Raw genomic sequence first — 23,748 nt, forward strand, 5'->3', positions numbered from 1 at the left:
GGATCAAACAGCCTTTTTACACAATGCAGAGGATAAACCCCTTATGGCTTTACTGCATATACAGACTGATTTTACTCACTGACTTGCAGTTTACTAACTGCTGATGACATGCTTAGTTTACTGTGTATTGCTAGAGTGTGTTTTTTTTTTTTTCTTGGGCGAGTGCATGTGCTCAGCACAGGACCAAACAGCGCTGTCCAGACAAGAGGGACAGGGGAACGAAAACCCCTCCTACAAGCTGTAACCAGTGCTCTGCTGGACACTGATAGAAGTCACAAGACTGCTATATACAGGCTGGGGGGAAGACAAGAGACTCGGTTTTGGAGAGGTTCGGTTTGGGGAAGTGGAGCGACATCCAGTCTGATGTGTCGCTCGGTGGGTGTGTGGTTCGGGCAGAGACTGAGGGGGTGAGGTGGGGGGTTGAGAGGGATTGGGCTCCGTTTCCGCCACCCCCCTCTGCCAATCCCTCCACTGGCTTCCGATTGCGCAACGGATCAAATTCAAAATCCTAACACTGACATACAAAGCTGTCCACCATACTGCCCCGAACTACATCACTGACCTAATATCCAAGTACCACCCAACACGCACACTCCGCTCCTCACAAGACCTCCTTCTCTCTAGTTCCCTGGTCTCCTCCTCCCATGCCCGCCACCAGGACTTCTCCAGGGTGTCACCCATCCTCTGGAACTCCCTGCCCCAACCCATCAGATTATCACCTACTCTCCTCTCCTTTAGGCGCACCCTGAAAACCCATCTCTTCAGGGAAGCCTACCCCACCCCCTGCTAACTTGCCGACCTCCTCCACTCTTCCTACCACTCCATCCCCCACACCCATCTCCTCCTGTACCACCATCCCCTCCCTCCTAGATTGTAAGCTCCAAAGAGCAGGGCCCTCATTCCCCTCATGTTTTGCATTGTATTGGTATTGTTCTGTCACATGTTCTGTCCCCCTTTGTAATGTACAGCGCTGAGCGAACTATTGGCGCTTTATAAATACTGTATAATAATAATAATACTGCTGGTGAGAAAAGGTATTTAGCAGTTTATATTTACTAAAATAATGTCCATGTAGTGTGTACTGTAGGAGACCAGATATAGTGAATGATCTAAAACCGTGCCCTGCCTCCCAGCACCCGAAATCCCTTAAAGGGCCAGAAGACGTTAAACCCAACACGCCAAAAGACTTTCAGTAGTCACAGGTGGCTTCCAAGACACCAGCGAGGACCTTTATAATTCTACGTCCTGGTTGATCTTCCTATCACTTGCACAGAATGTGATATTGATCGCTCCTGTTTAGGCCAGGGTCGGTGCTTTTGGTTTGAACGAAACTTGTATACTTTGAGCTCCGCTGAGGAGGCCGCAATGTTCCAGGGTAATACATTCTCCCTACTGTTGGAGATCAAAGTTAATTTGTTAATCACTGCCTAATTAGAGAAATCCCAAACCAATCTTCTATCAGCAACCCTCAAGGTCTTTAGTCAAAGTCTGTCCTTGTGGATTAACCCGTGTAGAAACAAGATAAACTCTACTGATGTCAGAACTGCAAAAAATGCAAAAATGATTAAAGTGAACCTGTGGTGCTAAAGCGGTAACAAACTGTAGCCATTTCTAGGAGGATGCATAGATTACCCAGCAATTCCAATTTTTTGGAAGTAGGTAATCACTTGGGTAGCCGAGTTGACCCCCAAAGAATGGTAATTCTTTGGAGCCCTGGTAATAACCCCCCCCCCCCCTACACCTTTTTTTCATACAGACTAATGCTGTGTCATATCTTAGTGAAGGTTATTGCTATTTGTTATAGATTAACAGGGCATGCCATAGTTTCCAGTGAATGTAGGAATATTCAAGAGTGTGCGCCCGCTTGGTTGAGGCTTGTGTGGTATCCTGCTACATGGTGGTAGAAAGGTTCCATGTGTTCCCTTTAAAAAGTAGCTTTACACCTCATTCTCACTTGTACAATTTATCATGTGACTTTTGGACATCAAAGTTGCTTGACAAGTCGTACCCTGTGTTTTCTAATGATAACCATTCATATACAGTGTGTGCGACCTAAAGTTGCAGAAACTTCATAGTAGTTCATGCACTACTTTGGTCCGGCTGTCATGCAATTTGAGGGCCATGGACTTCAAGTTAACCCTCAAAAGTTGTATGAAAGTCATACCTGAATGTTTTACAGGCAACAGTGGGTCCAACTTTTGGAGATGGAGAACAAGTCACATCCAAGTCGCACCCATCCATTTGTTAGTCACATATGCAAAGTCCATCTATATCTGCTAGTCCATCTAACACTATGCTCTCCAGACAATGCTGCTGTCCAAGGGACTCTCTATAGCTCCCCCATAGGTAAGGGAGCCACCCTAAGGCAGGAAGTGTTACTGACTGGATCATAAGTTTAAAATAAAGGGGAAAAAAAAACGAAAATTGGAAAACTAATGCATCTACCCCATCTAAGGGTTGGTAAAGTGCAATATATAGTTTGTTCTTGGGTTTAGAAATGCTTTACTCCTTTCTGGCTTGCTCCTGGACCTCTCCATTTCAAAGGTTCAATTGGGATATCAATTTATTTCTGCTTGTTGCCTAGTTTTAAAACATTAAACTAGAAATTCCTGGAGATTTCTCTTTGCCCTGCTTGTGTCAGATACATGAATCCTCTGTTTTAGGAAACCGGCATAATGGTGTTCTTAGTCTGCGACTGACACACTTTGCATTGGCAATTGTGATAGCCAAGTCTAGCACAAGGATATACCATGAATAGTTTACCATGTATATGTTCATTACCCTAAAGCAGTGTTTCTCAACTCCAGTCCTCATGGACCCCCCAACAGGTCATGTTTTCAGAATTTCCCTCAGATGAAACAGCTGTGGTAATTACTAAAGCAGTGAAACTGATCAAATCACCTGTGCAAAATAATGGAAAACCTGAAAACATGACCTGTTGGGGGTCCATGAGGAGTGGAGTTGAGAAACACTGCCCTACAGCATTATGATTTAGAGGGCATCAGGGCCTCCCCTACAGCATTATGATTTAGAGGGCATCAGGGACTCCCCTGCAGCATTATGATTCAGAGTGCATCAGGGACTCCCCTGCAGCATAATGATTTAGAGGGCATCAGGGACTCCCCTGCAGCATTATGATTTAGAGGGCATCAGGGATTCCCCTGCAGCATTATGATTCAGAGTGCATCAGGGACTCCCCTGCAGCATAATGATTTAGAGGGCATCAGGGACTCCCCTACAGCATTATTATTTAGAGGGCATCAGGGACTCCCCTGCAGCATTATGATTCAGAGTGCATCAGGGACTCCCCTGCAGCATTATGATTCAGAGTGCATCAGGGACTCCTCGGCAGCATTATGATTCAGAGTGCATCAGGGACTCCCCTACAGCATTATGATTCAGAGGGCATCAGGGACTCCTCGGCAGCATTATGATTCAGAGGGCATCAGGGACTTCCTGAATTATCTGGGCGTATAGAAAGATCATAGGAAATGCAGATGTGTGTGTGTTTTATATATATATATATATATATATATATATATATATATATATACTGAACCATTGACCGCTCCTGTCAGCACTCATATTGTCCATTTTCAGCAGTCCGAGTGGAAGCTGGTGTTTGTGATATCTCTAGAAACTGGAATCTGAGATAAAGTTTGGAGAATTCTATGTATAACAGTAGGAGAGGAGTTAAACCAAGCTGGGATTTCACTTTATAAGTCCTCAGTGGAGCAATAAAGCAATATTTTCTGGCGGCTCATTTCATAAAAGAAGAATCTCTTTCCTTTGCTAACCTCACCACCCGCTGTTTTACAGAGAAGCTTTTTTTAAGTTATTCATTTAGAGATATGTTGCAAGTGTAATGGACACCTAGGGGAACTAGATTCTTGGAACACGGATATTGGAGACCCTATAGGGGTGCTTTATATGTCATGTGCTTTTAATGCTTTGCTCTTCTGGTAGTATTACACAGTCTGGCATTAATGATGCGTATTACTTTGTACAGTGCTATTAATTATGCAAGTTACAATGTCAGCCCAACTCCGTCTACCTCCTGGACATTTCCCATTATTTTACAGGGCTTTAAGTGATTCTTGCAGAGCTAAGCCAAGCCAAGTCCCACCTCCCAATGTAGCCTTGAAAAGTTTTAGGAAGTCAGAGCCGGCAAACTTCAGTCTTGGAGTGCACATGGGAATATTATCTGCTTGGTAGCCTTAGACTGAAGCCTGTCTTCAGTCTCCAACTCAACCTCCATCCCTCCTCACCGCTACACAGCACTTTTTTTATGTACAGCATTTAGTCCTGCCCCATCCACGTCACTTACCTAGGTGAACAACGTGCACTGCACCTCCTGGGATATGCTTGTCACACATCCCAGGAGGCATAGTCTTCTATTCAAAAAGGATGAGGGGAGGCGGGCCTAGCAGCACATCATCAGTAGGTCCACCAGCTGAGCCCTGAAAAGCTGGCAGCCTCCAAATCATGGTGACTGACAACAAAATTGACAGATGCCACTCAAGGCTCCACCAGGTTCTCTTGCCTGACAAACCACTAGGAGTGCCGACAAGGACAAATCTATTAAACCATCCAGTAGTGAAAGGAAGTCCTAAAAGTCGCACATCACAGCAAAACCATGTGAGGAGGTGTATGACAGCCTTGGCCTGGGCTCCAAAAAGGCCATGTCCTCCAATGCATTTCATTCTGCTCCCCAGATTAATCGTGAGGAGCAAGGTCCCCATGATGAAGCTCCTGGGGCAGAGTGAAACACATCGGGGAAAGGCGTAGCCTGCTTGGAGCCAAGGCTGAAGCTGTCATACACCTCACAGGGTTTTGCTGTGATGTGCAACTTTTAGGACTTCCTTTCTCTACTAGCCCTCCCAATCATGTCACAAAAAAACATGGCGGAGAGGGGCCCAATCAGTGGCAGAAGAGAAGAGGATTCTATAGGACAACACTGAATCTGCTGGGTGGGCGAGTATCTGAACTTTGCAAAACTCCCAACCCATTAAGTAGGGGTTTAAAAAATTGGGGTGGAGGGTAGAGATCTGTTTTAACTTCTTGCCGACCGCGCATAGCCGAATGACGGCTTCACCGCGGCCGGCCAGTTCTGAGTGGACGTCATATGATGTCCTCTCAGAACGCGCTCTCCTGCGCGCCCCAGGGGGCGCGCACCCGGCGATCTCCGTGATCGCTGTGTCCTACGGACACAGCTGATCACGTGATGTGGTGAAAGGCCGATCCCACCGGCCTTTTACCACGTGATCAGCGGTGTCCAATGACACGCTGATCACAGGGAAATGCAAGTGCCGGTTCTCGGCTGCACTTTCCTCACGCTGTCAGATCGTGAGGAAAGTACTGCCGAGAACCGGCAGTTGTCAGAGCGGGGATCGGCACCGATCATCAGGGCACTGATGATCAGTGCCCTGATGATCGGTACCCAGCAGTGACACCCGCAAGTTCCGCCCAGCAGTGCGCCCACTAGCCCCGCCCACCCGTTCCCAGCAGTGCCCCCACCTGTGCCCAGCAGTGCACCCACCTGTGCCACTCTGCAGTGCCACCTACCTGTGCCCAGCAGTGCCACCCACCTGTGCCCACCCACCAGCGCTGCCCACCAGTGCCACCCACCAGTGCAGCCCAGCAGTGCTGCCAGTCAGTGCCACCAGTCAGTGCCCAGGGGTTGTGCCAGTCAGTGCCGTCTATCAGTACCCATCATCAGTGTCACCTATCCGTGACCCCTAATTAGTGCTGTCTATCAGTGCCGCCTATCCGTGCCACCTCATTAGTGCTGCCTATCAGTGCCGCCTATCAGTGCCGCCTCATCAACGCAAATCAGTGAAGGAGAAAAAATACCTGTTTGAAAAATTTTATAAAAGAAACAAATAAACTTTTTTTTTTTTTCAAATTTTTTGCACTTTTTTTAATTTATAGCGCAAAAAGTAAAGCGCCCAGTGGCGATTAAATACCACCAAAAGAAAGCTCTATTTGTGAGAAAAAAATGATCAAAATTTCATGTGGGTACAATGTTGCATGACCGCGCAATTGTCAATCAAAGTGCGGCAGCGCTGAAAGCTGAAAATTGGCCTGGTAAGGAAGGGGGTATAAGTGCCTGGTAGGCAAGTGGTTAAGGGTCTTTTACATCCAAAACTGATATGCTGTGCATTTTTTCTGCCAAATTGAATCATTTGCAGGTTTCTTGCTCATCTTGGAGGCAATATGGCAAGATCTCTCCACCAGATTTCCTGGTTCTGCCCAGTTTCCAAACAAATAATAGTGCCATGCCTTTCTGGTAGGTTCAAGAAGAGATAAATCAATCCTCAGAACCTGTGAAAGGATACCCAGACACACTGCCACGGGGAAAGCTTGTTCTTCCATGGCTCTGAAAGATATGAGGCTAGGCCATGTTCAAACCCACATTGTCCACCCAAGAACAAAAGTATCTTGTTTGAATGGAGTTAGTTTAAATCTCTCAATGATTGATTGCTAATTCATTTGAAACACACTGTGGTCTGTTTATGAAGGATTGCAGACAATGCAGCTGAATGGTAAAATAGTTGTTGGATAGTTGATGAAAATGGACAGGGGTTAATACCTGGAAGCGGCTGGGCTGAAGATATCAGCAGGTGGTGTGAAGCTCCGGGAGGTCATGACGCTGAACTGAATGACTCACTGAACTGAGATTTAAAGTATAGTTCTGTGTTTAGTGGCACTTTTTATAGTTTTTTTTGGCCACTATAACTATTATCATGGAAAACAATATTCTCCATCAAAATCTTTATAGGAACCACCGCTTCTGGAAGTGTCGATCTCCTGGTCCCTCACTCAATGCCCCCCCCACCAACACCAATATCACTTCACTACATGATAGAGGTATATGTTGCTTTAATTACCCCCCCTAGTTGCTTTAACGTGCCTCCTCTTCAGAAGCATATATTTTCCCTTTGCTTCTCGCTTCTCATGCTGAGAGAGGAAGTTGGTAGCATCACTTCCCATACCCACTATATCTATTGGCTCCAAGTGGCTGAATGGAGCGGTTGGGGAATAAGGGAAAGGTAATTATGAGTTGCCAGGGTGGGGGAAAGTTAAAGCTGAAGTGCAAAATAGTTCATTTAAATCAGGGCTTGATAAATTTGCTTTGAATCCTGGCTACTCCAGCTAAAAATGTTAGGCGCCAGTTTTTTAATACAGCTGCATGTCAGAAATACAGCTATGTGGGCAAGCCAGGATGACACATGGAAAGTGTAAGTTCACCTTTACAGAAAATCTGTAAGGTGACTTTACACAGGACCCCATCCCCAGTCCTGCTGTTCCGGTGTCCCGCGATCCCCTGCTGTCAGGCCGCTTCATTGGTCCAGGAATTTGAATTCTCATCGGCTTTCTTTCCTCTCCTCTTCTCCCAGATTTGACAGGACAGGCTAGACGGATTCTGATTGGTCAACACCGTCCATGTGACAGTGCACACCAATTAGAATGCCTCTTTTTAATACGCTGAGAGGTACTGATAGGAGATTAAGCCACTGGAAATTCTAATCCTTGGATCAGTGAAGCGTCGTCCCAGTCCCTGACAGTGGATGGCTGACAAAAGCCCAGGCAGCAGGATGCAATTTCTAGTCACCATGGAGACCAGGCACCTGGGATTTGTTGAACCCTGATTTAAATATATTCTTCCATAGCTACAAAGTGTAAAAAAAATCCACTTTGTGCGCCAAATGATTTTGCAAACCCAATTATTAGCTTGAAAATTTAGCAGTGACATCACTGTGCGGTACATAACTTGAACAAAGTCATGGGAGGGATCCAGCAGGCTCCACCCACTACAGGCTGCCTGCAGAAAACTACAGGAGGGGGCGGAGACAAGACCAGTCACCCTGCACAAGGAGAGAGAGCAGAGCCGAGGGAGGGGCCCAACATGCTCCGCCCACTACAGGCTGCCTGCAGAAAACTACAGGAGGGGGCGGAGACAAGACCAGTCACCCTGCACAAGGAGAGAGAGCCAGAGCCGAGGGAGGGACCCAGCATGCTCCACCCACTACAGGCTGCCTGCAGAAAACTACAAGAGGGGCGGGGACAAGACCAGTCACCCTGCACAAGGAGAGAGAGCCAGAGCTGAGGGAGGGGCCCAGCATGCTCCACCCACTACAGGCTGCCTGCAGAAAACTACAGGAGGGGCGGAGACAAGACCAGTCACCCTGCACAAGCAGAGAGAGCCGAGGGAGGGGCCTAGCATGCTCCACCCACTACAGGCTGCCTACAGAAAACTACAGGAGGGGCAGAGACAAGACCAGTCACTGCACAAGGAGAGAGAGCAATAGTGACTGGTCTTTATTGCAGGAATGTGAATTGTCACACTGGATGACTGCACAGATCTGGAAGAAATACACAAATATTCAAGTAAGAATACAGATTCATCTTGTTTGAACGACCTTGTAGCATCTGTTAATGACAAAGTATGATAAATCCATCAGGAAGATGAAACGCCATTATTTGCCCTAGTCAAGCCTATAGCAAGGAACGGGTGGGGAAAACTAATGGCAAAATAAATTGTACTGAGCACCATTTGATGAATATAGATATTAAAATGAATATATTTTATACTGTATATAAGTGATCGTGCCCCCCCCCCCCCTCTGCACTCTGTGGCTCCATTCACTAGCTCCTACACCCCTACTGTGCCCTGTACAGGGTGACAGATGGAACCACAGTGCCGTGGGTGACGGAACCAGTAAGTAATACCCCTTTTCTTTACAGGCCGAGTGTTCTTATCAAAAAATAGAGAAATCACGTCATGGATTGCCAAGAAGCAAACTCTAAGGACCAGTGGTGGGTGCTGCAAGGCATTCTGGGTCTTGCAGTTCCTCCAAGGTTGCAGTGCTATCCCAGCCTGCCCCACAGTTACAAATAAAAGAGCATGAAACCACATCCAGTCTTATGTAACCCATTGTGCAGCTTATATCCAGATTCCTAATGTAAGCGTCTACAAAAAAAAAAAAAATTCTCTCATTTTCCCCTTAAACACATTATCTGCTCTGATAAGCTTGAATTGCACCAGCCTCTTAGGAGAGGCGAATGCTACTGTCCCACATTTCCGAATAATGTCTCCATTCCTCCTCCGAGTCAGCCAACACTCATTAGCGCAAGGAGAGTTTAATGTAAAGACTTCCCGGGCAGCAGCTGGAATGAATCTATTAATTTATGGGCCGCAATATTCCCTAATAAGCTGTCATAGGATGAGGAAAGCATCAATAGGCGATTGCAGTGACGACTGTGTACAATGTGCTATCGGGGTTTATTAAAGGGTGGTAATGTAACGTGTTCCATATCCTTCGCTTTGTCAGAAGATACAAAGTAAATGAAGTCCTGGAATAGACTACATAAGTCGCAAACCGTGAAGTCGCCAGAAAAGGCTTTATCTAATTAACGGCCAAGCGCTGCCTGAACGCAGAGGAGCCGGCCATATTGGACAGCCAGCCAAAGGCTTATTCAGTAACACACAAAAAAAAATCATATGCAAAGTCCAGAGCGACCAATTAGTATTAAAGAGCTGCGCAAACTGTCAGCGCTATATAAATCCTGTATAATAATAATAATTTGCTATTGATCTAACAAGGCGATTTCTGATTGGCTGCAGCAGGTTACCACAGATAATAAAAAATAGCAAAAAAGTCACGCAAAAAGTGAAAAATAAAAGTGTGCTGCTGGCAAAACAATGTTTTTACAGATAAACATATATAGATTGCTGCGCTAAACCATCGTTGATTACAAATGAATACATAAGTAAAGAAAAAAGTGTAAAAAAAAAACAAAAAAAAATCAACATATGATCTCAAATCAAGTCCAAATACAGGCGTACCTCGGTTTATAAATTTAATATGTTCTGCGGGGCTTTTCATATTGCGAAAAATTCGTAAACCGAAACGCGGTTTCTCATAGGAATGCATTGAAAACCAATCCGTTCCGGTGGTCAGAAAAAAGTAAAAAAAAGTATTTTATCTGTTCAAAACTCTTTATAAAGTGCACTTTAAAGGCATAAATACTGTACAGGGACATGATTAAAAAAAAGTTGTAAATGCATTGAAAACCAATTAATCCGTTCTGGAGGTTAGAAAAAAGTAAAAGAAAAAGTCTTATCTGTTCCAAACTCTTTATAATGTGTACTTTAAAGGCATAAATAGTGTACAGGGACATGATTAAAAATGAATTTGTTACTGCATTGAAAACAAATGAATCCATTCCGGAGGTCAGAAAAAGTAAAAAAAAAAAGTCTTTTATCTGTTCAAAACTCTTTATAAAGTGCACTTTAAAGACATAAATACTGTACAGGGACATGATTAAAAATTAATGCGTAAATGCATTGAAAACAAATTAATCTGTTCCGGAGGTCATAAAAAAGTGAAAAAAAAGTCTTTTATCTGCTCAAAACTCTTTATAAAGTGCACTTTAAAGGCATAAATACTGTACAGGGATATGCCCAAAAAAAATGTAAATGCATTGAAAACCAATTAATCCGTTCTGGAGGTTAGAAAAAAGTAAAAAAAAAGTCTTATCTGTTCCAAACTTTTTAATGTGTACTTTAAAGGCATAAATACTGTACAGGGACATGATTAAAAATGAATTTGTTACTGCATTGAAAACAAATGAATCCGTTCCGGAGGTCAAAAAAAAAGTTAAAAAAAAAGTATTTTATCTGTTCAAAACTCTTTATAAAGTGCACTTTAAAGGCATAAATACTGTACAGGGACATGATTAAAAATTAATTCGTAAAAGCACTGAAAACAAATTAATCCGTTCCAGAGGTTAGAAAAAAGTAGAAAAAAAGTCTTATCTGTTCAAAACTCTTCATAAAGGCATAGTACTGTACAGGGACATGATTAAAAAACAATTTGTAAATGCAATGAAAACCAATTAATCTGTTCGTATTGCGAAAACAATTCGTAAACAGAGCCATTATTTTCGATGGATTTCATTCATAAACCAAAAATTACATTAACTGAGGTACGCCTGTAGAGAAAAGTGGAAAAAAGTCCCAATATTCTGATAATGTGTCATCAAACACCACGTGTCTTCAAGTAAAACAAATGCACCACCACCTGCATATGAGGATTTGTTTTTTCTTTGTACTACGCTGTACTGGCCAACATGTAACCTTTGTTCTCAATTCTACGCCTTATATATATTCACTGTATTTGGCTTTGTATTATCGACTATGTTATGCTACTTCTCCATTTTCAATAAAAGCTTTATGGAAAGCAAATGCACCACCACCACCAAGTATTGGTAGGACTCTTACCGGAACATATGGACCAGAAAGCTAATAAGAGTCATAAACGCATGAATGTAATGGCCTGGAGATGTATATCCACCAAAACTCTCAAACAGAGGAAAGATGCTGGACAACCAATATCAATGGAAAGGATCCCTTCAGGCTATCCCTTTCCTCTATGTCTCCGGAGCTTGTAATCAATCAGTCCATAAAGGAAGAAACAGGAGAGTAAACATCGCATAAAACCATATGGACAATTTTATTAAAAGTATTACATTCCGCTCACATTTGGGTAGACAAATGAGCGCTGTGTGCAAATATAATATGGCATGCCCCAGACGACGTCATTTGTGACGAAACGCGTCGGGTGGAGTCTGTTCCTGACGTCATTACGCTGTTTTTGCTTACCAGGAAGTTGGATTGGTTTCTGGCACCAGAGGTCTTATATTCGGACTTTTTTTTCCACTTTTCTCTATTTGGACTTGATTTGGGATTATATGTTGATTTTTTTTACACTTTTTTTCTTTACTTATGCACTCATTTGTAATCAATGATGGTTTAGCGCGGCAATCTATTTATGTTTAGGTTACTACAGATGATGCTTTTTGTACAGCTTTAGTTACATTGGAACCCCAGCCAAAAAAAAATTTTTCTAACACACAGAAGGGTTTGGTTCATCCGTCAGGTTTTTATTGGAGAGATTTGACTTCCTGGCCAGGGAGAGTGGTCACTGGGGCAGGAAGTGAAGAGAAATCTCTCCAAAGATAACACAGACTGCCTAAAAAGAGTTTTTCTTTAGTGGAGAGGTGAAAGGTTAGAACCTCTGTTGGATTCTTAATGCTGCCTGTATCCCCAATGGGGAGAAAATAAATATTAGACTGGAGTTCCCAATTATTACATCTGACCATTGAGGTGTGGATCCTCTAGCACAGCCTTTCTCAACTAGAGGTTGTTAGGGCTCCCTTGAATCAGGGGCATATTTACTGTAAGGCAAACATTTGCATTTTTGGGACAGACGCTGGTTGTCCTGTGCCAGTTCCTGTGTGGTGATGTCACGCTGGTGACTGGAAGCAGATGGCGCTGTGTATGAGAAGGCTCTGAGGGGCACCGAGGCTGGGCGGCAGGTGCGGGGAGATGGGGGAGCGGCCATGAGACTACTTCAGGAAGGGAGCCGACAGGTTTTTGGTGTTGCCTAGGGCACCACAAAACCTAAATCCTGCTCTTTCAGTGCTGCTTCCCTGAACCTTTGGTCTTCATAGCTAACCGTGTAGCCTCCAGACAGTGTGTTAGAAAGGAGAGGAGAGGAGAGTAGAGGAGTGCCTTGTCATCCTAGGCTATGGGGCTATGTGTTTCTATTGATGTCACAGTGTAGAGAGACACAACTCTAGTCCATGCATGCAAGGCTGGCTCCAGAGGATGATGCAAGAGAAAGGAGCCACCCTGCAGCAGGAAACCTGGGGCAGTAGTCAGAGCATTGGCCTAAACTGAAACTTTGAAAAATGAAAAGATAAAGAAATCTGCATGCTCAGTAAGTGAGTAGAGGATCCGTCCAACTTTCGTAACGTCACATGTACCCATATTCCAGGTGTAACATGTTACGCACCCCCTGATGCCTGCTTTGACAGCTAGCAGGTGTGGGGGGTGGAGTCTTACTTCAAAGCAGTGGTAATCCCAAAAACAAACGTTTATTAAATTGTAGCTTAAAAATTCTTAGATGTGATGGCTGTATTCATTTTCTTTTCTTTTTTTAAGGCTTTCTTTCACTTAATTTCATCTGATGATCTAGCCTGTAAGTTTGTATTTTTTCAACAGAACAAGTTGTCCTGCAAATGTAGCAGTAGAGTGTTAAGACAAGCCATTTACCACGGACAGGAGTGCTTACAGTGATCAGTTTGTATTCATGTTCTCCCAAAAGGAAAAGAAAAAGCTGCTGTAGCTGCTTGTGAGCTGGAGTTTGGCTTCAATATGTTACTGTATCTAAATCTGCTAGTACATCTAACACTCTCACCCCCCCAGACTGACAATGCTGCTGTCCAAAGATGTCCCTTGTGCTCCTTCATTTAAAGTGGGGGTGATCTAATACAGGAGGTGCGTTACTGGCCGGATCACCAGGTGACACCAGAGGGGAAAAAAAAAGAAAACGAGTGCAGCCACCCCATCTAAGGATTGGTAAGCTGCAATATATTACATTTGTGGGTTTGATATCACTTTAAGATCTGGGTTTACATTCCAGAACATGGAACTCATGTTTGCCTAACAGGGTTCAACAAAGCTGTCTGAAACTTGCAGAAAGTAAGTCACAGAAAACTCTCTGAATATCCTCTTGCCACCCATACAACAGCGGAAAAGAGGGTGGGCTCTAAGGGCCACACACCGCACATACACGCCCATGGGGGGCTGAGGTTTCTGAGAGCACGCTCCCTTCCCAATCCCAGCACAGTGAACAGATGTCAGAGACCGCTATCGGTCTCCAGTAATGATCGGAAACTTCATACGACCGGCTCTCGATCATGTGACTACCAGTCATAGTGGCCCCATGTTTAGACAGCCCCTCCCACCCCCCAGCATCATAGGTCAATTAAGGGGATGCCAGGGCTGGGTAGGAAGAGGTAAAGCTTGACAGTTCAAAACTCAGCCAATCCAATCCTTTCCTGGGTTGCACGGCTTTCTTGACTTTTTACGTCTTCTCATCCATGGCGTAGCTTCACCCATCTCTCCTCCTTGGAAGCGTTCATCTACACAGACTGCAATAGGTTACAGAATGCTAACAACTATCAGGGGAAATCCAGATTCCTGACTCTCCGGACGTTTGGTGCTTCAGTCTTCTAATGTATGGGCAGCACAGTGGCTGAATGGTTAGCACTTCTGCCTGTCAGTACGCAGGTCGTTGGTTCGTATCCCAACCACGGCACCACCTGCCTGGAGTTTGCATGTTCTCCCTGTGCCTGCGTGGGTTTCCTCCAGGTTACTCCGGTTTCCTCCCACACTCCAAAGACATGCTGGTAGGTTAATTGGCTCCTGTCTAAATCAGCCCTAGTATATGTATGTATGAATGTGAGTTAGGGACCTTAGATTGTACGCCCCTTGAGGGTTAGGGACTGATGTGAATGTACAATATATATGTAAAGTGCTGTGTAAATTGATGGCGCTATATAAGTACCTGAAATAAATAAATAATAATAATCTTCCCTAGTCTTGTCAGGTTTGGTGGGTTATTTGTGGCTGATCTTCTGTCATTGGTCTGATTCCATGGAGCCAGTAAGCTGCATCTACTAATGGAAGAAAGTTGTGGGATTTCAGCACCATGGAGAGCTCCTTATGTACGAGACGCATTCAAGTCAAACCGGGAGTTTTAAGTTGATTGTCCTCTATTTATCCTCTGACACCACTAGGGAAATGTCCTCTATTTATCCTCTTGACACCATTGGGGAAATGTCCTCTATTTATCCCGTGACACCATTGGGGAGAGGTCCTCTATTTATCCCGTGACACCATTGGGGAGAGGTCCTCTATTTATCCTCTGACACCATTGGGGAAATGTCCTCTATTTAACCTCTGACACCATTGGGGAAATGTCTTCTATTTTTCCTCTGACACCATTGGGGAAATGTCCTCTATTTATCCTGTGACACCATTGGGGAGAGGTCCTCTATTTATCCTCTGACACCATTGGGGAAATGTCCTCTATTTTTCCCGTGACACCATTGGGGAAATGTCCTCTATTTATCCTCTGACACCATTGGGGAAATGTCCTCTATTTTTCCCGTGACACCATTGGGGAAATGTCCTCTATTTATCCTCTGACATCATTGGGGAAATGTCCTCTATTTATCCTCTGACACCATTGGGGAAATGTCCTCTATTTATCCTCTGACACCATTGGGGAAATGTCCTCTATTTATCCTCTGACACCATTGGGGAGATGTCCTCTATTTATCCTCTGACACCATTGGGGAGATGTCCTCTATTTATCCTCTGACACCATTGGGGAGATGTCCTCTATTTATCCTCTGACACCATTGGGGAGATGTCCTCTATTTATCCTCTGACACCATTGGGGAGATGTCCTCTATTTATCCTCTGACACCATTGGGGAGATGTCCTCTATTTATCCCGTGACACCATTGGGGAGATGTCCTCTATTTATCCCGTGACACCATTGGGGAGAGGTCCTCTATTTATCCCGTGACACCATTGGGGAGAGGTCCTCTATTTATCCCGTGACACCATTGGGGAGAGGTCCTCTATTTATCCTCTGACACCATTGGGGAAATGTCCTCTATTTAACCTCTGACACCATTGGGGAAATGTCCTCTATTTTTCCCGTGACACCATTGGGGAAATGTCCTCTATTTATCCCGTGACACCATTGGGGAAATGTCCTCTATTTATCCCGTGACACCATTGGGGAAAGGTCCTCTATTTTTCCCGTGACACCATTGGGGAAAAATCCTCTCTTTATCCTCTGACACCATTCGGGAAATGTCCTCTATTTATCCTGTGACACCAGGATAGGAAGTGAGAAACAGATCTCCACAATGGGGACATAGCAAAAAAAAGAGGTTCTAACCCTTCCCTGCTCTATACAAACAAAAAACAATATAAAGACAAACTGTAAAATGAAGACCAAAAAACTGCAAAGTTGTTGGAGATTAACAATGAACAATTTCTCTGCGACATTCATTGATACTGAATTTTAAAATATTGTGCCAAATTCCCGTTGTTTTGGAATGCTAGTCATGAGCAGCCAGCAGTATTTAAGCAATATCATAGCAATGTCATTTTATTGATTTACAAGATTTTTTTTTGTAAGAATAGTGAACTTTACTCATTTAAACACGATCACCATATGACTTGCCTGCAGCTTCACCTTCATGTATGACGTGGGGTACCGACCAGGGGCGTACTGACCATTTGGAAACTCGGGCACTGCCCGAGGGCCCGGGGTCAGTAGGGGGCCCCATGAGATGCCCCTGGTACCTTTTTCATAGGCTTTTTTGAGTTTGGGCAAGAACACAGGGGCCCCATGATCCCCTATTGCCCGGGGGGGCCCATGAGTTGTCAGTCCGCCCCTGGTACCAACCCAAATTTTTAGATATATTAGCACCCTATGACCATCGTTCGATCCATGTGTTGTGTTTTGTGGCATGGGGGGGTTCCTGTGATCGGAATGGGGATCCCTTCATTAGGTAAGAGATTAATATGAAGGATTCTGATCTCCTCCCGGCTAGGTTGGAATTCTCACACAATGTATTTGAAAGCCATCAGAAATGTACATGAAGGAAGTGTGGGATTCTGAGAGTTCCACATGGGTGGGCGTCAAGGGTCGGCTTGCACCAGTTTCCAGATAAATATTAGATATTTCAGCATCTGGGTTGTAACAAAATGAATGGAATGGTGAATGATGTAACAGCAGCAGAAGATTAGAGCCTAGCAGGTCATGAATTGAAAGAGCCTGGCTTAGGATCCAGCAGCAGACAAGGGATGTGTCATGATTGATTGTCGTTAGAAAATGCTCATCTTCAGGGTCTGTCCATGTTCTTCCTACACGTTCTGTGTTCTAGAAACAAATGTCTGGACTTAGAGCTTTAATTCTGTGGCCTTCCATGTATGCAGATGGCAGATTCCGCCATTGTCTTCCATTGTCAGCTGACCTATTTATTCCCTGGCCTCCTGTACTAGTTCTGGAAACTGCATGTACGATATTATCAATAAAAGATGAACTTTTAAAGGATTCTAGGTGTGGTCATTGTGTCATTGAATAAACTCATGAACTCTAAAAAAAATCTGCTTGGGTTTTTCATTGTATGCATCTTAATGTGAGCCTGTGACCCTGCTATGGACATTCAAGTATTTACATATTGTTAATAAGCAATAAATAAACCTTGAAGAAATCCCTCACTGACCTCTGCAATTCCAGGCACTGTGGAGCAATTCATATTCAAAGTTCACAGCAGAAACAACCTCCCAGCAGTTATTCAGTATTTCTACTCCCTCGTCCCAGCAGTGATTAAGCAAATCAGCTCACTCTACTCTCACCAGTGACCAGGCAGCTCTGACCCTCCTCCTAACTGTGCTGCTCCCCCCTCACAAGTGACTCAGCAGCTCTTCTCCCCCTCCCAACAGTGACTCAGCAGCTCAGCTCACCCTTCCACTAGTGACTCAGCAGCTCTGCTCTCCCCACCCAACCGTGCTGCTCCATTGCCCACCAGTGATTCAGCAGTGCTACTCCCCCATCCCACCAGTGACTCAGTAGTGCTACTCCCCCATCCCACCAGTGACTCTGCAGTGCTACTCCCCCATCCCACTAGTGAATCAGCAGTGCTACTCCCCCATCCCACCAGTGACTAAGTAGTGCTACTCCCCCATCCCACCAGTGACTCAGCAGTGCTACTCCCCCATCCCACCAGTGAATCAGTAGTGCTACTCCCCCATCCCACTAGTGAATCAGCAGTGCTACTCCCCCATCCCACCAGTGATTCAGCAGTGCTACTCCCCCATCCCACCAGTGATTCAGCAGTGCTACTCCCCCATCCCACTAGTGAATCAGCAGTGCTACTCCCCCATCCCACCAGTGAATCAGCAGTGCTACTCCCCCATCCCACCAGTGAATCAGCAGTGCTACTCCCCCATCCCACCACTGACTCAGCAGTGCTACTCCCCCATCCCACCAGTGACTCAGCAGTGCTACTCCCCCATCCCACCAGTGACTCAGCAGTGCTACTCCCCCATCCCACCAGTGACTCAGCATTGCTACTCCCCCATCCCACCAGTGACTCAGCAGTGCTACTCCCCCATCCCACCAGTGACTCAGCAGTGCTACTCCCCCATCCCACCAGTGAATCAGTAGTGCTACTCCACCATCCTGCCAGTGATTAAGCAGCTCTGCTCCCCCTTCCAGCAGTGACTCAGCAGCTCAGCTCAACCTGCTCCCACCAGTGACCCCCCCCCCAGCTGTACTGCCCCCCACCCTTGGCTCAGCAGTGCTACTCCCATAAGTGACTCCGCAGCCTGGCTCACCCAGCAGCTCATTTCCTGCTTGTTAAGAATAAACAGATCTGCAAATGCCCCCAACCTGGACACAGCGTCAATTTCAGGCTGCATTCACACTTGAGCTTGAATCTCGAAAAACGCTCGAACTTAAAAAATCAGTTCCTGACCTCCTGAACAGGCACCATAGAGAACAATTGATTTTTTCCGTTTGAGCATTTTTCGAGCTTCATGCTACATATCACTCAAGTGTGAATGTGGTCCACAGGTAGGACAGCGCTGCTTGGTGGGGGTCACCCGGCTGTCATTTTTCTCAGCTTTTTTGGGTGAAAAATAACGTACAGTGTTTTATTCACCAATCACAACACTTTCCCAAGTCACCTATTCCTTCCTAAATTAAAATATAAACCAACATACAGGGGTGGATTTACTAAAGCCAAATAGACTGTGCACTGTGTGTGTAGGTGCATTCATTTCCCCCAGAGCTTAGTAAATGCAGTAAAGCTCTGCTGATTTCCATCATCCAAGTGTGAAAGCAAAAATGCTGGTGGGGGGGTTTATTATTATTTTCTTTGCACCTGATTGGGCTTTCTTTACAAAGTGAAGCTCTATCACATTACATTTACTAAGGAAAATGAGTGCAACGGCTCTTGCAAAATGCACAGACTATTTGCCTTTATTAAATCAACCCCACGGTGCCTATATGTGTTATATTTTATTAGGTGAAATGTATGAATTGTGATGAAACTCTCAGGATTGGGTAATGGCTGTATTGTCTTTATAGTCAGCTTAAAGCTGAATGCCAGGTATTGCATAGGTAGAATGGTTAGGGTTGTCACCTCATCCCTTTAAATCCAAACATATATTAATTACACGGGTTCTGAGGCTAATTTACTGCAGATAAGGTATCAAGTGAGTTTAATTATCATCTTAACTGCTTTCCTGCCGCCCTATAGAAAAAATACTGCTACAGGGCGGCAGGACTGTGCAAGATCACGTATATATACAGTTGCAAGAAAAAGTATGTGAACCCCTTGGGATTACGTGGAGTTTTGCATGAACTGGGCATAAAATGTGCTCTGAACGTCATCTAAGTCACAACAATAGAAGAACACAGTCTGCTGAACATAATACTACACAAACATTAGATGTTGCCATGGTTTAATTGCACATAACATGTAAACATTCACAGTGCAGGGAGGAAAAAGTATGTGAGGCCCTAGCTTAATGACTTCTCCCAGAGCTAATTGGAGCCAGGAGTGAGCCAACCTTGACTCCAATCAGTGTGATGATATTGGATGTGTTGCTGACAGCTGTGCTGCCCTTAAAAAACACACACCTGTTTTGGGTTTACTGGTTTCAAGAAGCACTGTCTGATGTGAACCATGCCTCGCAGAAAAGAGCTCTCAGAAGACCTACGATCAAGAATTGTTGACTTGCATGAAGCTGGAAAGGGTTACAAAAGTATCTCCAAAAGCCTTGATGTTCATGTGTCCACGGTAAGACAGACTGTCTACAAATGGAGAAAGTTTAGCACTGTCGCTACTCTCCCTAGGCGTGGTCGTCCTGTAAAAATGACTGCAAGAGCACAGCGCAGAATGCTGTGTGAGGTAAAGGAGAATCCCAGAGTGTCAGCTAAAGACCTACAGAAATCTCTGGCACATGCTAACATTTTTGTTGACACATCTACAATAAGGTAAACATTAAACAAGAATGGAGTACATGGGAGGACACCATGGAGGAAGCCATTGCTGTCCAAAAAGAATATTGCAGCACGTTTGAAGTTTGCAAAAGAGCACCTGGATGTTCCACAGCACTACTGGCAAAATATACTGCGGACAGATGAAACCAAGATTGAGTTGTTTGGGAAGAACACACAACACTATGTGTGGAGAAAAAAGGCACAGCACACCAACATCAAAACCTCATCCCCACTGTAAAACATGGCGGAGGGAGCATCATGGTTTGGGGCTGCTTTGCTGCCTCATGGCCTGGACGGATTGTTGTCATTGATGGGAAAATGAATTCCAGAGTTTATCAAGACATTTTGCAGGAAAACGTACGACCATCTGTCTGCCAACTGAAGCTCCGCAGAGGATGGGTGATGCAACAGGACAATGACCCAAAGCATACAAGTAATTCAACAAAACAATGGCTGCAACAGCACAGAATACGCCTTCTGGAGTGGCCCAGTCAGAGTCCTGACAACCCGATTGAAATGCTGTGGCATGACCTTAAGAGAGAGATTCACACCAGACATCCCAAGAATATTGCTACACTGAAACAGTTTTGTGAAGAGGAGTGGTCCAAAATGACTCCAGATCGTTGTGCAGGTCTGATCTGCAACTACAGGAAATGTTTGGTTGAGGTTATTGCTGCCAAAGGAGGGTCAACCAGTTATTAAGTCCAAAGGTTCACATACTTTTTCCTCCCTGCACTGTGAATGTTTACATGTTATGTGCAATTACACCATGGCAACATCTAATGTTTGTGTAGCATTATGTTCAGCAGACTGTGTTCTTCTATTGTTGTGACTTAGATGACGTTCAGAGCACATTTTATGCCCAATTCATGCAAAACTCCACGTAATCCCAAGGGGTTCACATACTTTTTCTTGCAACTGTACACGATTTTGCATTTCCCAGTGGGGGGGGGGGGCGTGCGCGATAAAATACTACCAAAAGAAAGCTCTATTTGTGGAAAAAAGGACATAAATTCCATTTGGGTGCAGTGTTGCATGACCGCGCAATTGTCAGTTAAAGTAACACAGTGCCGTATCGCACAAAATGGCCTGGTCAGGAAAGGGGGTAAATCCTCAGGAGGGCAAGTGGTTAATCAGCCACAGAACCTGTGTAATTTATATGTGTTCAGTTTTAAAGGGATTAGGTGGCAACTCTAAGAATGGTCCAGCTTGGACCAAAGTAAGTATGGTATTCTACACCCTGTGGAGGCAGAGAATCACTATAACCTGCTGCATAATGAACACAGGGTGCCAGGGGCGGACTGACAACTCATGGGGCAATAGGGAATCATGGGGCCCCTGTGTCCTCACCCACACCCAAAAAAGCCTATGAAAAAGCCAATGAAAGGTACCAGGGGCATCTCATGGGGCCCCCTTCTGACCCCGGGCCCTCGGGCCGTGCCTGAGTGCTCGAACGGTCAGTCCGCAACTGCAGGGTGCACTCACTCTGCAGGCACTATTAACAGAACACCTTGAATTTTGCTAGGTGAATGGGAGGTTGAGGTGCTCCCCCTTATCTATTCAGAGAACACTTTGCATGCATTGTGCAAAATTTAAGGCATTCTGTGAATGGCACCTGTGCCGAGCATTCACCTGTGTTCACTATGCAGAAAGGCAACCACTTGGCACAGGACAGGACTACTACAGTAACTATTCCCTTCCACAATGATCCCACTAGCATTGTATAAACATACAGAGCTCCACATAATTGAGTACACCCCTTTTGAAAAGTAAGATTTTAATCAATATCTCAATGAACACAAGAACAATTTCCAAAATTTTGAGAAAACTGAGTTTTATGGAACATTTGTTCAGCTCGTTACATGAAAGTAAGGTTAATAATTTAACTTAAATGACAAAATCTTCCCTTTTACTCTAATTACGTGATGCAAAAATGAATCCACCCCACAACAAAACCTACTCGGTCTAGTATTTTGTATGACCTCCATGATTTGTAAGGACAGCACCAAGTCTTCTAGGCATGGAATGAACAAGCTGGCGACATATTTCAACTTCCATCTTTTTCCATTCTTGATGCTCAACTTGTCTCTTCAGAATTCCCCATAGGTGTTCTATTGGGTTCAGATAAAGAGACATACTTGGCCACTGAATCACTTTCACCCTGTTCTTCTTGGTCTCATCACTCCAGAGTACACAGCCCCAGTAGTCTTCTTTTTCAACATGGGCCCTGGCAAATTCTAGGCAGGCTTTTTTGTGCATGGGCTTTAGGAGAGGCTTCCTTTGTGGATGTCACCCATGCATGCCATTTCTCTGCAGTGTACGTCCTATTGTGTCACGGGAAACAATGACCCCAGTTTGGCTTTCTACTTCTTTAGCTACCTGCAGTGAGCATGCATGGCGATTTTCTTCAACCCTTCTCATCAGAAGACGATCCTGTCCAGGGGTTAATCTCCAAGGAACGGCCTGGACGTCTCTGTGAGAGAGTTGCAGTTAAATCTTTGCTCAATTTTTGTATCACTTTTGCTCCAGTATTCTGACTGATAAGTAAAGCTTTGCTGATCTTGTAGCCTTCACCTTTTTTCTGTAATGAAATGATTTTCTTTCTCAGGCCTTGTGACATTTCTCTTCCATGTGGTGCCATTGCTGACAGCATGAAATAGGAGGGGTTTTCTTTGTTAAGTAACATCCTTTTATAATCAACTGTCTGCTGGACACCCATTTAATAGATAATTAGACTCCCCTGGAGTGGAATTCTTGATAATTAGGATTTTGTTGTCTAAAATTTAGCTTTGTTCCGAAGACTTTCATTGGGGTGTGTTCATTTTTGCAACATGGTTTTGAATTAATCTGTTAGGAAAAATACTTTTTGTGCGTGCAAATTAACAAATCTTGTTTGAATCAATGCCCGGCATTTCTGGGAATATTTTGTAGTAGAGTGTCATAAAAAAAAACGTTGATTCGGAAAGGAAAGGAAAGGTTTTCTGACAAATCTATTGGGGTGTACTCATTTATGCTGAGCACTGTACTTACATTGATCCAAGTTGAACCAATGCAACTATGCAATAAAATCTGTACCTGGAGTTCAGATTTAACAATTTTCAAAGAGTAAATATACAATATATATATTGAATGTAAATATATTTTTAACTCCTCTTATTACAGTTATTTAATACCAGTAAATCAAGCAAGTTTGAACATTGAACCTTTCGCATTTTTCTTGCTCCTGGCATGCAGAATTTGAGCTTCATATAGAGTGCAGAGTGCAGGAGTGTGCTACACATAGAGTGCAGAGTTCAGGAGTGTGCTACGTATAAAGTGCAGAGTTCAGGAGTGTGCTACGTATAAAGTGCAGAGTTCAGGAGTGTGCTACGTATAAAGTGCAGAGTTCAGGAGTGTGCTACGTATAAAGTGCAGAGTTCAGGAGTGTGCTACACATAGAGTGCAGAGTTCAGGAGTGTGCTACGTATAAAGTGCAGAGTTCAGGTGTGCGCTACACATAGAGTGCAGAGTTCAGGAGTGTGCTACGTACAATGTGCAGAGTTCAGGAGTGTGCTACGTACAATGTGCAGAGTTCAGGTGTGTGCTACATATAGAGTGCAAAGTTCAGGAGTGCACTATGTACAGAGTGCAGAGTTTAGGAGTGCACTACACATAGAGTGCAGAGTTCAGGAGTGTGCTACGTATAAAGTGCAGAGTTCAGGTGTGCGCTACATATAGAGTGCAAAGTTCAGGAGTGCACTATGTACAGAGTGCAGAGTTCAGGAGTGTGCTACATACAGAGTGCAAAGTTCAGAAG

General features: G+C 44.4%; 1 long non-coding RNA gene across 1 annotated transcript; it reads left to right on the plus strand.

Moving 5' to 3' along the window:
- The first annotated feature begins 10,086 nt into the window (after positions 1-10,086).
- Positions 10,087-16,994, plus strand: LOC149454979 (uncharacterized). The gene is made up of 2 exons (XR_016314133.1): positions 10,087-14,623; positions 14,730-16,994. It is a non-coding gene; the product is annotated as an uncharacterized LOC149454979 (long non-coding RNA).
- The last annotated feature ends 6,754 nt before the right edge of the window (positions 16,995-23,748 follow it).

The sequence above is a fragment of the Staurois parvus genome, unplaced genomic scaffold (assembly GCF_062004578.1).
Source record: "Staurois parvus isolate SC_StPar_1 unplaced genomic scaffold, SC_StPar_1.0 ptg000412l, whole genome shotgun sequence".
In the NCBI taxonomy this organism is placed as follows: Eukaryota; Metazoa; Chordata; class Amphibia; order Anura; family Ranidae; genus Staurois; species Staurois parvus.